At 50.4% G+C, this 16,321-nt stretch overlaps 1 protein-coding gene across 2 annotated transcripts in view; it reads left to right on the top strand.

Moving 5' to 3' along the window:
- The first annotated feature begins 10,404 nt into the window (after window positions 1-10,404).
- The window catches only part of LOC142924012 (uncharacterized), a 120,245-nt gene continuing 114,328 nt past the window's right edge, over window positions 10,405-16,321 (top strand). For both annotated transcript variants that reach the window (XR_012941150.1, XM_076065277.1), the window contains exon 1: window positions 10,405-10,537. The gene's annotated coding sequence lies outside the window, so the exon portion shown is untranslated. The remainder of the gene's footprint in view (window positions 10,538-16,321) is intronic.

The following is a 16,321-nucleotide window of genomic DNA, read 5'->3' as shown; positions in this document are numbered from 1 at the left end:
CCGCCCCGCGACAGAATGAATTATAAATTATGTTAATGATGAGGGAAGCCAATCAGCGTCAAGGGGGCGGCCCGGGCTATTTCGAGCCACACCTTGCAGGGCTCACGAGTGACGTCATCACATCTACCCCCCTCCAGCCAAGGAACGAATCAGGAGGATTTCTCCACGCATCTGGCTGTCGCCTGATGATGCCGGTTGCAATTCCTGGCGAAACGTCGTACTCAGATTGTAAATGTTGTGGCTTTGCTCTCCAACACACAACTAGTGCAATGAGAGAGCACACCGACATACGGAGGGCTGCATAGGCATTGCCGCATCGGTCATAGCCAATCAGGGCTACGAGTTCGATCTGGGCCAAAGTTCATGGGCGGAGCTCAGGGGTACGTGCGGGAACCATCGAGAAGGTTCTGAAGGGGGCGTGGTTAGAGGCGGGGCTTCGCTCCGCCAAGGAGGATATAAGGAGAGGCAGGAGGAGGGCTCGGGGTTCGGTGTGGGAGCCTGGGTCCGGACTGCATCTCGGCCATCTCGTCAGCCATCGACCACATGGCAGTGGCGGGTGAAGCTCTCCTGATTCCCAGCACGCCGTCGACCAGCGGTGCGCGGGGAAGCGAGAGCGAGGGAACAGAGGAGCAGAGAGCACGTGCATGCGGCGAGAGAGGGAGGGTGGCCATCTAAAGAGAGTGCGGAGCTGAGCAGTCATCTTCTCAATATATATAAAAGGCAAAGTTGTGAACGTGTGTGTCTGTTAAAAATGTTTAGCCTACTTCCCGACATGCAACAAACTTGAAATTTGCCATGTGGGTACTTTCCAGACTGTACACCATGCAAACATTATGAAAATACACTTTATATTCTTGGTTCTTTCGGTAAAGTCACGTAGAAGGGAAACAATAAAATAATAAAAATATAAAAAATATTTTTCTTATTTTATTGAATCCCTGCAGTCACAAAAGCTTTAAATCAAAATTTAAAATACACTTTTGTTATTTTTTTAGGGGGGGGGGGGAGCTCAATAATGCATATATTTTTTGCACGGCAAGTGAGTTGTGACATCAAAGCTGTCACGTGACCCGCGCATGTGGAAGCTTAACGCATTGTAGTGTAGAGGTTAGCGCGCTGTGTATGTGTGTGTGTCTGTGTGTGTCTGTCTGAGTGTGTGTGTCTGTGTGTGTGTGGAAGCGTAACGCATTGTGTAGCGGTTAGTGCGCTGCGCTACGAACCCGGCGACCCGAGTTCGATTCCCGCTCACGGCTACCACCGGTCGCGATTATTTTAACCGGTCCTGGGCCTCCCCTAGGTCGACTCAGCCTCAAACGTGTAAATGGTGTGTTGTGTGAACATCGCCACTGGGGAGACAAAGGCGGCCGCCCGTGGTGAATCCAAGTCACGTGCGAAGCCGGGGTAGTACTGCAGCTAGTAACTAAAAGAAAGGACGCGAGTCTCAACGTGTCGTGGAAGTCGTTTATTAAACTAGTAACGAATTGCCACGTTCTGTTCACGTGACAAACCTTAACTGGTGGCGGGTTTAACGATTGCAGTGAGCCACGGAGAACGTGGAGGGCCAGGTGTTTGGTGGTAAAGGGCCGTCCATAAATGACGTCACGCACCTGGGGAGGGGGGGTGGTCAGACATTTGTGACGATGTGTGACGAGGGAGGGGGGGTTTGAGAAATGTGACGTCACATCAAAATGCGCAACTTTAAATAAATATAGACAACACGTTCTGCTTAATTAAATAGACTTTTCAATGAATGTTTTCTCCTACAACATCAGAGGGTGTCGGGGCGACTGCCCCCCGTCTCCCCGTTCTCCTGTGCCCCCCCCCGCTCTCCTCTTCTCCCCCCCTCGCTACTGCTCCTCGTGGCATGATTTAAATAGCTGCACTAACCGCCTCGCAAATACACCGCGGTGCCCTTCTCGTACCCGCCAACCACGAGCTGCACAGCGGCGAGAGTGCCCACGTGGGCAGAATAAACAGGACACCACAAACGCACGGGTTCACAACACCAGGCACCCCCCCCCCCACTCCGTACTCACAGAGACAGCACGACAAAGTTTAATGTCTACTGGCAATTTATTCCTCGATTAATGAAGTGTGGACCAGCAGGGCAGATCTAACCTATCTCTCTGCGGTCTAAGACTCAATTAGCATGACCTCTCCCTACTCACTCTCTCTATTAGATATTCCCCTTTGCCTTACCTCTCCTCTTCGTACTTACGATCCGACCCCGTGGTGTTGAAAGACGAGGCTGCACGCGGCTTTTGCTGGGAACTGGATCTGGCTGCTCTGCGACCCGTCTCACGGACGTTCGAGTAGCAGGGGACGATCACTCCTCGGTCCCTCACTCCAACAGACCCCGGGCAAAAGAGGCTTTGCTCCTGATTTGCGTCCCTTTTTATCCTCTTACGTCAAAGCTAACCCTCTTGGCCAATCGGGTGAGTCCCCTCTCCGAAGCCCGCCCCCTATTGGTTAACAAAGCGCACGGCGCACTGGATGTCCTCCTGTACCGCTCCGACACACGTTGTGCCGCGGCGAGATCTCTGTACACGTGGTGCAGAGACGAGGGCCCCCTCCCCCTTGCCTTCCTGTCGCTCGCTACTCTGCCACATTCCCCACCTGCCTGCCGATCCGCGTGTGCCCTGGGTGTTTACTCATTGCGGCTCTCAGTGAGTTCGCCGTGGCCATACAATTTCAGGTTAATCCACGGCGCCGCAGTGTCCTTCGGCCTGGGGGGGGGGGGGGGCTTGCCAATTCCCTGGCCCTGAGAAACCGTGGGGGACCCCCACGAGGGGGGCCCTGGGGTATCAACTCAGGGGCAGGTGACCGCCCCCCCCCCCCCCACGAGGCCCTACGTGAGTGCGTTCATGTGGGGGGTGGTGGGGGAGGCGCTGTGACAGGAAGCCGGGTGGCTTCTCTGCGGCAGCAGGCCCGACGCAGGCACGGCCACCACGGAGCGGCTTCGCTGTCGTGGCAACATCAGAGTGCAGCGCCGCATTAAAAACGCACTACAGTGACAATAGTTGAAAGGCGATTTGAAGCACGTTTTATTTCGATTTAAAGCTTTCGTGACTGCAAGGATTCATCTTCTTTGGTTCTTTCGGTAAAGTCACCACGTAGAAGTATTTGCCTGATGTGAATGTCCACGCTACGATAAGCCACTTCGTTGAGCTATCACTTGCGATGGCCAGGTCGCTACGTGGCTCAGTGGGCCTTACCTGGTGAAATATAATGTAGTTTATAGTGACTTCAAGCTTTCGTGACTGCAGGAATTCTTATTCGGTAAAGTCCACGTAAATCGGTTCAACCTATCTACGTGACTTTACCGAAAGACCCAAAGAATGTTTATATTTCGATTTAAAGCTTTCGTGACTGCAAGGATTAATCTTCTTTGGTTCTTTCGGTAAAGTCACCACGTAGAATGAGAATAAAGTAATAAAATAACACGATAAAATTCCCCACGACGTTTCGGCCACAACGCAAGTGGCCTTCTTCAGGTGAAAGGACAGAGCTTCTGTCGTCCCGACACCTGAAGAAGGCCACTTGTGTTGTGGCCGAAACGTCGTGAGAATTTTATTGTTATTTATTATTTTATTCTCATTCTACGTGACTTTACCGAAAGAACCAAAGAAGATTTGAAGCATGTTTTATATTTTTTCGGGGGGGGGGGGGGGGGGGCAGAGCTTTGTGACGTCATATTTGAGGGGGGATCTGACTTTTTGTGACGCCGTGTGACGTTGGGGTGGGGGGGTGAAAAATCGTTCAAAATCGCGTGACGTCATTTATGGACGGCCCCTATACAGGAGGTCGTGGTGGGTTCGACCCCGACCCTGACGATGCCCGCTATATATTCGGAGTTTAACATGTTTCTCGAGAAACACGCGTTTAAAGTGTTTGGCTCCTGCCTATAAATCGATTGTCCACGTGAAAAGCCACTTGGCAAAGCTATCAACGAAAGAACTAAGAGCTCCGGTGGGTCCTTACCCTGTAAAATAAAATAATAATAAAGTTTAGTTTAAATGTCCAATTGCGTTCAGTGATCACCTTAGGCGCTGTGACGATTATTTCCGGCCGGATTCAGAAGCAGCTGAACACAGCGAACGCGAGGAACGCGTCACACGTGGGAGAGTTTGTTGCCGTTTGTTGCTGAGATTGACGCCCATTGAATTATTATCCTTGCTTTGTGTAGCCACGAGGTGTCAGCCGAGTGACGTTACAGCGATTAGAGGGGGCGGGGAGCGGTGGTGCAGCGGTTAGCGCGCTGCGCTCATAAAGCCAGCCGCTCGTTGTTCGATTCCCTCTCACGGCCACCAACACCGGTGACGATTATCTGAACCGGTTCTGGGCCTCCCCTAGGTCGACACGGCTCTCAAACGAGCGCCTGGTGCGGTGTGTAGTGAGCATCGCCACTCGGTGAGACAAAGGCGGCCGGGCGTGGTGGTGCTGGCCACCCACCCCCTCGTGTGCCGTGCCGGTAGCCTTCATAGGTGCTGCTACTCGCTAACAGCACTTGCCCCTACCGTCTGTAAAAGTCTTTATGGGGAATCTTTGCGTTGGTAGTGATATTGTTGAGATGTTGGTTACCGTAAAAAGTGACATTACAATTCCACTATAACGACGTGCATTTAAAAACTAAACATTTATTTTTTGTATTTTAGGGGCCGCCCATAAATATAACGTCACGCGATTTTGGACGATTTTTGACCCCCCCCCCGTCGTCACACGGCGTCACAAAAAGTCAGACCCCGCCCCCCCTCAAATATGACGTCACAAAGCTCTGCCCCCCCCCCCCCCCCCCAAAAAATAAAACATGCTTAAAATCGCTTTTGAACTATTGTCATTGTAGTGCGTATTTAGTGTGGCGCTGCAATCTGATGTTGTAGGAGAAAACATTTATTAAAAAGTCTATTTAATTAAGTAGAATGTGTTGTCTATATTTATTTAAAGTTGCGGAATTTGATGTGACGTCACATTTCTCAACCCCCCCCCCTCGTCACACATCGTCACAAATTTCTGACCCCCCCCCCCAGGTGCGTGACGTCATTTAGCTCTTTGTCAGAGGCCACTTGCCTATCACAAATGCTAGCTCAACAAAGTGGGTTATCATCGTCACGTGGAAACGTATAGCAGCAGCCACAAACTCTAAAAGGCGTGGATGTTCATTCTAAATGTGGAGGAGAAAAGCCGGAGGAACCGGAGAAAAATCCACGCGACCACGGGGAGAGAGAGACACCGCAAACTCCAAATATACAGCAGCAGCAGGCGTCAGGGTGGGGTTCGAACCCACGACCTCCTGCATACCAGGCGAGGTAGTAACATCTCCTAGCCACCGTGATGATGATGAGAGAGAGACACTGCAAACTCCAAATATACAGTAGGCGTCAAGGGTCGGGATCGAACCCACGACCTCCTGCATACCAGGCGAGGTAGTTAACATCTCCTAGCCACCGTGATGATGATGAGAGAGAGACACGCAAACTCCAAATATACAGCAGGCGTCAAGGGTCGGGATCGAACCCACGACCTCCTGCATACCAGGCGAGGTAGTTAACATCTCCTAGCCACCGTGATGATGATGACAGAGAGACACCGCAAACTCCAAACATACAGCAGGCGTCAAGGGTCGGGATCGAACCCACGACCTCTTGTACACCAGGCGAGGTAGTTAACATCTCGCCACCACAATTGGTCATCACCTGCCACACCATCAATCAAAACGCACAAACTGGCCTCCTGTAAGCCAGCAACGGAGCAGGCGAGGGTTGGTGTATCACCGCAACAACACATCGCGAAACTCCCGCCTCTGCTCTTTAGGTTCTTACGGTAAAGCGGTCGTTTGTGTGGCGATCGAAACGTCGGGATCTATTACTATTATTATTTTCTACCTACGTGACTTTTACCGAAAGAACCAAAAAGTATGGATTCCTGCAGTCACGAAAGCTTCCAAATCAAGATTCCCCCCCCCCGTCTCCTTTGGGTGTCGAGGAGGTGTCATAATCACCACCCCCCACCCCCCCTGGCTCGTCGGGAGATGGCGAACACAGCAGGTGCGGACTAAAACCCATCTGTCCCATCTGCGTGGGACAGGGCCCAGGGTGCTTCTTCATTGTAAGGTCCGCGTGGGCCACTGGCGAACACCTGGTGGCCCATTTCAGTGCGGGCACACCCCACCCCCTCCCGACCAATAGGAAAATAGTGACAGCACCCCCAACACCCCCACCCAACACGCCCCCCCCCCCTCCATCATCGTCGTGTTGCTTTCAGTCTAGGGCTGAACGATTCATCGATTTCAAATCGATTAATCGCAATTTGAAACAATGTGATTAGTAAATCGCAAAGGCTGCGATTTTTGTTTGCGATTTGAAAAGCCCCTATTACTTCCTAATTGGAATTGTTTTATTTTGTATTTTATTTACTTAACAATTGTTCTACGTTTGATTGTTCTATTTCAATAAAAAAACATTTTAATAAGTACATGTTGGGAGCAATTTCTATCTTTTAAGTTCTCATCATTTGCGTTAGAATATTTCGAGCAGTTCATATTTTGATGGTAGCATCACTATCACCATCATCAACACCATCATCAACACCATCATCTTTACCACTATCACCACCACCATCATCATCAACACCATCATCTTTACCACTATCACCACCACCATCATCTTTGCCACTATCAGCACCACCATCATCAACACCATCATCTTTACCACTATCATCTTTACCACTATCACCACCACCATCATTAACACCATCATCTTTACCACTATCACCACCACCACCATCAACACCATCATCTTTACCACTATCAGCACCATCTCCACGACCATCATCACTATCACCACCACCATCATCAACACCATCATCTTTACCACTATCAGCACCATCTCCACGACCATCATCACTATTACCACCACCACCATCAACACCATCATCTTTACCACTATCAGCACCATCTCCACGAGCATCATCACTATCACCACCACCATCATCAACACCATCATCTTTACCACTATCAGCACCATCTCCACGACCATCATCACTATCACCACCATCATCAACACCATCATCTTTACCACTATCAGCACCATCTCCACGAGCATCATCACTATCACCACCACCATCATCAACACCATCATCTTTACCACTATCAGCACCATCTCCACGACCATCATCACTATCACCACCATCATCAACACCATCATCTTTACCACTATCAGGACCATCTCCACGAGCATCATCACTATCACCACCACCATCATCAACACCATCATCTTTACCACTATCAGCACCATCTCCACGACCATCATCACTATCACCACCATCATCAACACCATCATCTTTACCACTATCAGCACCATCTCCACGAGCATCATCACTATCAGCACCACCATCATCAACACCATAATCTTTACCACTATCAGCACCATCTCCACGAGCATCATCACTATCAGCACCACCATCATCAACACCATCATCTTTACCACTATCAGCACCACCATCATCAACACATCATCTTTACCACTATCAGCACCATCTCCACGACCATCATCACTATCACCATCACCATCATCAACACCATCATCTTTACCACGATCAGCACCATCTCCACGAGCATCATCACTATCACCACCACCATCATCTTTACCACGATCAGCACCATCTCCACGAGCATCATCACTATCACCACCACCATCATCAACACCATCATCTTTACCACTATCAGCACCATCTCCACGAGCATCATCACTATCAGCACCACCATCATCAACACCATCATCTTTACCACTATCAGCACCATCTCCACGAGCATCATCACTATCAGCACCACCATCATCAACACCATCATCTTTACCACTATCAGCACCACCATCATCAACACCATCATCTTTACCATTATCAGCACCATCTCCACGACCATCATCACTATCACCATCACCATCATCAACACCATCATCTTTACCACTATCAGCACCATCTCCACGAGCATCATCACTATCAGCACCACCATCATCAACACCATCATCTTTACCACTATCAGCACCACCATCATCAACACCATCATCTTTACCACTATCAGCACCATCTCCACGACCATCATCACTCTCACGACCACCATCATCAACACCATCATCTTTACCACTATCAGCACCATATCCACGAGCATCATCACTATCACCACCACCATCATCAACACCATCATCTTTACCACTATCAGCACCATCTCCACGAGCATCATCACTCTCACCACCACCATCATCAACACCATCATCTTTACCACTATCAGCACCATCTCCACGAGCATCATCACTATCAGCACCACCATCATCAACACCATCATCTTTACCACTATCAGCACCATCTCCACGAGCATCATCACTATCACCACCACCATCATCAACACCATCATCTTTACCACTATCAGCACCATCTCCACGACCATCATCACTCTCACCATTACCACTGCCACCATCAACACAACCAACCAATGATCATCACTCTCACTATTACCACTGCCAGCATCATTACCACCATAACCACTACCATCATAACCACTATCATCACCACGATCGAACCAATGACCATGACTATCACCACCACCACCACCATCATCACCACTATCAGCACCATCACCACTATCAGCACCATCACCACCATCGCTGCTCTCCCATCATCACCACTATCAAACCAATGATCATCACTGTCACCATAATAATCACTACTATTACCATCACCACCACCACCACTACCACCAACCAACCATCACCACTAACCACCACCACCATCATCACCACTATCAGCACCATCATCAATATCATCACCATCACCACCACCAACCAACCATCACCACTAACCACCACCATCCCCATCAACACCATCATCACCACCACTATCAAATCAATGATCATCACTCACACCACCATCATCATCACCATCATCTGCCCACACGCACACAGCAATACGGCCCCATCACCCCCCGCATCACCATCAACCTCCCATCACCACCACCAGCCCCCCCTCCTCTCCACATCATCCCACGACGAGTGACGCGTCCCGCATGGACGCATGCGCGTGCTCTTGTACCCTTCCGCGGACTACATTTTATCTTGGGGGAGGGGGGGGATGTGAAGGAAGACCGGCCGGCACTATTTTTTATCACCCCCCCCCGCCCCTGCCCCCCCCACCCTGGCGGGTCACGTGATCGATCAGTGTGTTGGGCTTCTCCGTGCAATGAGCACCGGGCAGTGAAGGGAGTTTGGCGGAGGCGACGCTCATTTTTTGCTTTGCCATTCCATCTCTCCCCCCCCTTCTCCCTCCCCCTTTCTCTCCTCCCTCTCCCCTCTCTATCTCCTTTCTCTCTCCTCCCTCTCTCTATCTCCCCCCTCTCTCTCTCCCCTCTCTCTCCTCCCTCTCTCTATCTCCCCTCTCTCTATCTCCTCTCTCTCCATCTCCTTTCTCTCTATCTCCTCTCTCCCCTCTCTCTCTCCTCCCTCTCCCCTCTTTATCTCCTTTCTCTCTCCTCCCTCTCTCTATCTCCCCTCTCCCTCTCTCCCCTCTCTCTGTCTCCTCCCTCTCCCCTATCTATCTCCTTTCTCTCTCCTCCCTCTCTCTATCTCCCCTCTCTCTCTCCCCTCTCTCTCTCCTCCCTCTCTCTATCTCCCCTCTCTCTCTATCTCCCCTCTCTCTCTATCTCCTTTCTCTCTCTATCTCCTCTCTCCCTCTCTCCTCTCTCTCTCTCTCCTCCCTCTCCCCTCTCTACCTCCTTTCTCTCTCCTCCCTCTCTCTATCTCCCCTCTCCCTCTCTCCCCTCTCTCTCTCCTCCCTCTCCCCTCTCTATCTCCTTTCTCTCTCCTCCCTCTCTCTATCTCCCCCCTCTCTCTCTCTCCCCTCTCCCTCTCTCCCCTCTCTCTCCTCTCTCCCCTCTCTCTCTCTCCTCTCTCTCTCCCCTCTATCCCACGATCCCGGTCTCATCCTCCTACCCCCCCGCCCGCTCCCACACCGTCACAGACGACGCAGCAGCAGCAGCAGCCACGTTCCTCCACCCACCACCACCTCCACCGTCCACTCAAAAGCAGCAGCAGCAGCAGGGCTGTCAGAGAGAGCCGTTCCCCTGGGGTATGGTGGAAATTATTAACCCGGCGGATTGGGTTTGATGGTGATTGGGTTTTATTTTCTGGTGTGGTTAGTTGGTGGTTGGTGGTGGTGGTGGCGCGTGTAAACCAATTATTATATTAAAAAAAAACATTTTAAATTCATACAGCCCCACGTCAGCGACCGGACGTCGTCCTAATACGAATGATCGTATAGGGGACAATTTGACGGTGAGAATCACGATGTTGTGATGCTCATTGTTGGGAAGCTGCTCGTGTCGGTGATCGTGGAGGAAGAGGAGGAAGAGGAAGGGGAGGACGAGGAGGACGAGGAGGAGGAGACGTCAATGCGAGGAGGAAAGCGAATGTCGCGGCCGCGTGGATTTTAATTCGTCCGCTGCTGCTGCTCCTGCTGCTGCTGCTGGGAAAACGGCGATTCAAAAATCAAGGTCTCCACATAACGTCGCGTGCCAATCCCGTGTCGCGTCATCCCTCGTGTGTCAATGCCGTGACTCATCCTCGTGTGTCAATCCCGTGTCTCACACTCGTGTGTCAATCCCGTGTCTTATCCTCCATCGTGTGTCAATCCCGTGTCGCGTCATCCCTCGTGTGCCAATCCCGTGACTCATCCTCGTGTGTCAATGCCGTGTCTCACCCTCGTGTGTCAATCCCGTGTCGCGTCATCCCTCGTGTGTCAATGCCGTGTCTTATCCTCCATCGTGTGCCAATCCCGTGTCTCACACTCGTGTGTCAATGCCGTGTCTCACCCTCGTGTGCCAATCCCGTGACTCACCCTCGGGTGCCAATCCCGTGACTCACACTCGTGTGTCAATGCCGTGACTCACCCTCGTGTGTCAATGCCGTGTCTCACACTCGTGTGTCAATGCCGTGACTCACACTCGTGTGTCAATGCCGTGACTCACCCTCGTGTGTCAATCCCGTGACTCACACTCGTGTGTCAATCCCGTGACTCATCCTCGTGTGTCAATGCCGTGTCTCACCCTCGTGTGTCAATGCCGTGTCTCACCCTCGTGTGCCAATGCCGTGACTCACACTCGTGTGTCAATGCCGTGACTCACACTCGTGTGTCAATGCCGTGACTCACACTCGTGTGTCAATGCCGTGTCTCACACTCGTGTGTCAATGCCGTGACTCACACTCGTGTGTCAATGCCGTGTCTCACACTCGTGTGTCAATGCCGTGACTCACCCTCGTGTGTCAATGCCGTGACTCACCCTCGTGTGTCAATGCCGTGACTCACCCTCGTGTGCCAATGCCGTGACTCACACTCGTGTGTCAATGCCGTGTCTCACACTCGTGTGTCAATGCCGTGACTCACCCTCGTGTGCCAATCCCATGTCTCACACTCGTGTGTCAATCCCGTGTCTCACACTCGTGTGGCAATGCCGTGACTCGCCCTCGTGTGTCAATCCCGTGTCTCACCCTCGTGTGTCAATGCCGTGACTCATCCTCGTGTGTCAATCCCGTGTCTCACACTCGTGTGTCAATCCCGTGTCTCACACTCGTGTGTCAATGCCGTGACTCACACTCGTGTGTCAATGCCGTGTCTCACACTCGTGTGTCAATGCCGTGTCTCACACTCGTGTGTCAATCCCGTGACTCACACTCGTGTGTCAATCCCGTGACTCACACTCGTGTGCCAATCCCGTGACTCACACTCGTGTGTCAATCCCGTGACTCACACTCGTGTGTCAATGCCGTGACTCATCCTCGTGTGTCAATCCCGTGTCTCACACTCGTGTGTCAATGCCGTGACTCACACTCGTGTGTCAATGCCGTGTCTCACACTCGTGTGCCAATCCCGTGACTCACACTCGTGTGTCAATGCCGTGACTCACACTCGTGTGTCAATGCCGTGACTCACACTCGTGTGTCAATCCCGTGTCTCACACTCGTGTGCCAATCCCGTGACTCACACTCGTGTGCCAATGCCGTGACTCACACTCGTGTGTCAATGCCGTGACTCACACTCGTGTGTCAATCCCGTGTCTCACACTCGTGTGCCAATCCCGTGACACTCGTGTGCCAATGCCGTGTCTCACCCTACCTCGTGTGCCAATCGCAGCCATTCACACGACACATGCGGACACAGGGCATGTCGCACCGCGCGCGTCCGCGTGTGTCCCGTGTAGATGTGTGCGTGTAAATGTGTGTGTGTAGATGTGTGTGTGTAGATGTGTGTGTGTGTAGATGTGTGTGTGCGTGTAGATGTTGTGTGTGTAGATGTGTGTGTGTAGATGTGTGTGTGTGTAGATGTGTGTGCAGATGTGTGTGTGTGTAAATGTGTGTGTGTAGATGTGTGTGTGTGTAGATGTGTGTGTGTGTAGATGTGTGTGTGTGTAGATGTTGTGTGTGTGTAGATGTGTGTGTAGATGTTGTGTGTGTAGATGTGTGTGTGTGTAGATGTGTGTGTGTAGATGTGTGTGTAGATGTTGTGTGTGTGTGTAGATGTGTGTGTGTAGATGTTGTGTGTGTGTGTAGATGTTGTGTGTGTAGATGTGTATGTGTAGATGTGTGTGTAGATGTGTGTGTGTGTAGATGTTGTGTGTGTGTAGATGTTGTGTGTGTGTAGATGTGTGTGTGTAGATGTGTGTGTGTGTAAATGTGTGTGTGTAGATGTGTGTGTGTGTGTGTAGATGTTGTGTGTAGATGTGTGTGTGTAGATGTTGTGTGTGTGTAGATGTGTGTGTGTGTAGATGTTGTGTGTGTGTAGATGTGTGTGTGTAGATGTGTGTGTGTGTAGATGTTGTGTGTGTGTGTAGATGTTGTGTGTGTGTAGATGTTGTGTGTGTGTAGATGTGTGTGTGTAGATGTTGTGTGTGTGTAGATGTGTGTGTAGATGTGTGTGTGTAGATGTGTGTGTGTAGATGTTGTGTGTGTGCAGATGTGTGTGTGTGTAGATGTTGTGTGTGTGTAGATGTGTGTGTGGATGTTGTGTGTGTGTAGATGTGTGTGTGTGTAGATGTGTGTGCGTAGATGTTGTGTGTGTGTAAATGTATGTGTGTAGATGTTGTGTGTAGATGTGTGTGTGTGTAGATGTGTATGTGTGTAGATGTGTGTGTGTAGATGTACAGTGAGGGAAAAATATTTGATCCCCTGCTGATTTTGTACATTTGCCCACTGACAAAGAAATGATCAGTCTATAATTTTAATGGTAGGTTTATTTGAACAGTAAGACACAGAATAACAACAAAAAATACAGAAAAACGCATGTCAAAAATGTTATAAATTGATTTGTATTTTAATGAGGGAAATAAGTATTTGACCCCTCTACAAAACATGACTTAGTACTTGGTGGCAAAACCCTTGTTGGCAATCACAGAGGTCAGACGTTTCTTGTAGTAGGCCACCAGGTTTGCACACATCTCAGGAGGGATTTTGTCCCACTCCTCTTTGCAGATCTTCTCGAAGTTATTAAGGTTTCGAGGCTGACGTTTGGCAACTCGAACCTTCAGCTCCCTCCACAGATTTTCTATGGGATTTAGGACTGGAGACTGGCTAGGCCACTCCAGGACCTTCATGCGCTTCTTCTTGAGCCACTCCTTTGTTGCCTTGGGCGTGTGTTTTGGGTCATGCTGGAATACCCATCCACGACCCATTTTCAATGCCCTGGCTGAGGGAAGGAGGTTCTCACCCAAAATTGGACGGTACATGGCCCTTGCTATCGTCCCTTTGATGCGGTGAAGTTGTCCTGTCCCCTTAGCAGAAAAACACCCCCAAAGCATAATGTTTCCACTTCCATGTTTGACGGTGGGGATGGTGTTCTTGGGGTCATAGGCAACATTCCTCTTCCTCCAAACACGGCGAGTTAAGTTGATGCCAAAGAGCTCCATTTTGGTCTCATCTGACTACAACACTTTCACCCAGTTGTCCTCTGAATCATTCAGATGTTCATTGGCAGAACTTCAGACGGGCATGTATATGTGCTTTCTAGAGCAGGGGGACCTTGCGGGTGCTGCAGGATTTCAGTCCTTCACGGCGTAGTGTGTTACCAATTGTTTTATTGGTGACTATGGTCCCAGCTGCCTTGAGATCATTGACAAGATCCTCCGGTGTAGTTCTGGGCTGATTCCTCACCGTTCTCATGATCATTGCAATTCCACGAGGTGAGATCTTGCATGGAGCCCCAGGCCGAGGAAGACTGACAGTTCTTTTGTGTTTCTTCCATTTGCGAATAATCGCACCAACTGTTGTCACCTTCTCACCAAGCTGCTTGGCAATGGTCGTGTAGCCCATTCCAGCCTTGTCTAGGTCTACAATCTTGTCCCTGACATCCTTGGAGAGCTCTTTGGTCTTGGCCATGGTGGAGAGTTTGGAATCTGATTGATTGATTGCTTCTGTGGACAGGTGTCTTTTATACAGGTAACAAGCTGAGATTAGGAGCACTCCCTTTAAGAGTGTGCGCCTAATCTCAGCTCGTTACCTGTATAAAAGACACCTGGGAGCCAGATATCATTCTGATTGAGAGGGGGTCAAATATTTGTTTTCCTCATTAAAATGCAATTAAATTTATAACATTTTTGCAATGCGTTTTTCTGGATTTTGTTGTTGTTATTCTGTCTCTCACTGTTCAAATAAACCTACCATTAAAATTATAGACTGATAATTTTTTTGTCAGTGGGCAAACGTACAAAATCAGCAGGGGATCAAATACTTTTTTCCCTCATTGCATGTGTGTGTAGATGTGTGTGTTTGTAGATGTGTGTGTGTAGATGTGTGTGTGTAGATGTGTGTGTGTAGATGTGTGTGTGTGTGTGTAGATGTGTGTTTGTGTAGATGTGTGTGTTTAGATGTGTGTGTGTAGATGTGTGTGTGTGTAGATGTGTGTGTAGATGTGTGTGTGTGTGTGTGTAGATGTTGTGTGTGTGTAGATGTGTGTGTAGATGTTGTGTGTGTCTGTAGATGTGCGTGTGTGTAGATGTGTGTGTGTGTAGATGTTGTGTGTGTGTGTAGATGTGTGTGTAGATGTTGTGTGTGTGTAGATGTGTGTGTGTGTAGATATTGTGTGTAGATGTTGTGTGTGTGTGTGTGTAGATGTGTGTGTGTGTAGATGTTGTGTGTGTAGATGTGTGTGTGTAGATGTGTGTGTAGATGTGTGTGTGTGTAGATGTGTGTGTGTGTGTAGATGTTGTGTGTGTGGGTGTAGATGTGTGTGTGTAATGGAACATATTCGCCGGCTGGAAACATTTAGGCTGGCCTGCCAACGATCCATCCTGGGTTTAACCAGACTGGATTGTGTGAGGAGCTCACAAATCCTTGAAAGATCTGGGCAGGGTCCCATCGGTGAGCTCCTCCGGCAGGCAAGGCTGCGATGGCTGGGTCATGTAGCCCGCATGCCCAGCCACCGCATGCCGAAACAGCTTTTTTTTGGCCGGATTGAGGGGGCTAAGCGGGCGCGGCACGGGCTAGAGAAGAGATGGAGTGATGTGGTACAGGAGGACGTGGAGCTGAGTGGACTTGCCGATGACTGGTACCAGCGGTGTCAAGATCGGCCTCTGTGGAGGAGGCTCGTGAAGGATGCTACTGGGCAGTTGGAGGCAGTCGCCCTCCAACAACAACGGAGGGCGGAGGAGCGACGCTCAGAACAACGAGTGGAGCGCCGGGTGGCTAAAGCACAGCAGGTTGGCACAGTAGGGGGCACAGGTGGTGCATCAGCCAGTTATCTCAGTCAGTCGACCCGTGGCACCTGGTCTGCCCCGTGACCTCCTGCCAGCGGGCGTTCAACACTTCACGTGGCCTCAGGGTGCACATAGCCTGGCACAAGCGTCGTGTTGACGTCACCGCCACTTAGTGGCGAATGGTGGTTGTTGTTGTGTGTGTAGATGTGTGTGTATGTGTGTGTGTGTATTACCACTAAACTGCAAATACAAAATTTAACTAATAAGCTTGTGCCGGAGGCCCCGGGGGGACAGGCGTCTATGACGTCTCCTGGCCAAACCCCAATTGGCGGAGCCAGGAGATTGAATCTCTACCCTCGGGGCTCCTCCAGAAACAACGAAAAGCCTTTTTGGATGGCCACGTGGAATGTTCGAACGCTCACTGTGGAGGAGAAGCTGCCACTCCTCTGTCGGGAGCTGGACCGGTACCGCCTGGATCTCTGTGGCATTCAGGAGGTCCGGTGGACCGGTTCTGGCTCCTGGCACTATGAGGGGTGGACAGTCCTCTACTCGGGGCAGCAGACTCCCAAACAACAGGGTGTGGCTCTTCTTTTG

The sequence above is a fragment of the Petromyzon marinus genome, chromosome 1 (genome assembly GCF_048934315.1).
Source record: "Petromyzon marinus isolate PM22_M1 ecotype Great Lakes invasive population chromosome 1, UKy_Petmar_22M1.pri1.0, whole genome shotgun sequence".
NCBI lineage: Eukaryota > Metazoa > Chordata > Hyperoartia > Petromyzontiformes > Petromyzontidae > Petromyzon > Petromyzon marinus.
Note: the sequence above shows the minus strand (reverse complement) of the source record. Positions and strands in the feature narration are given on the sequence as shown.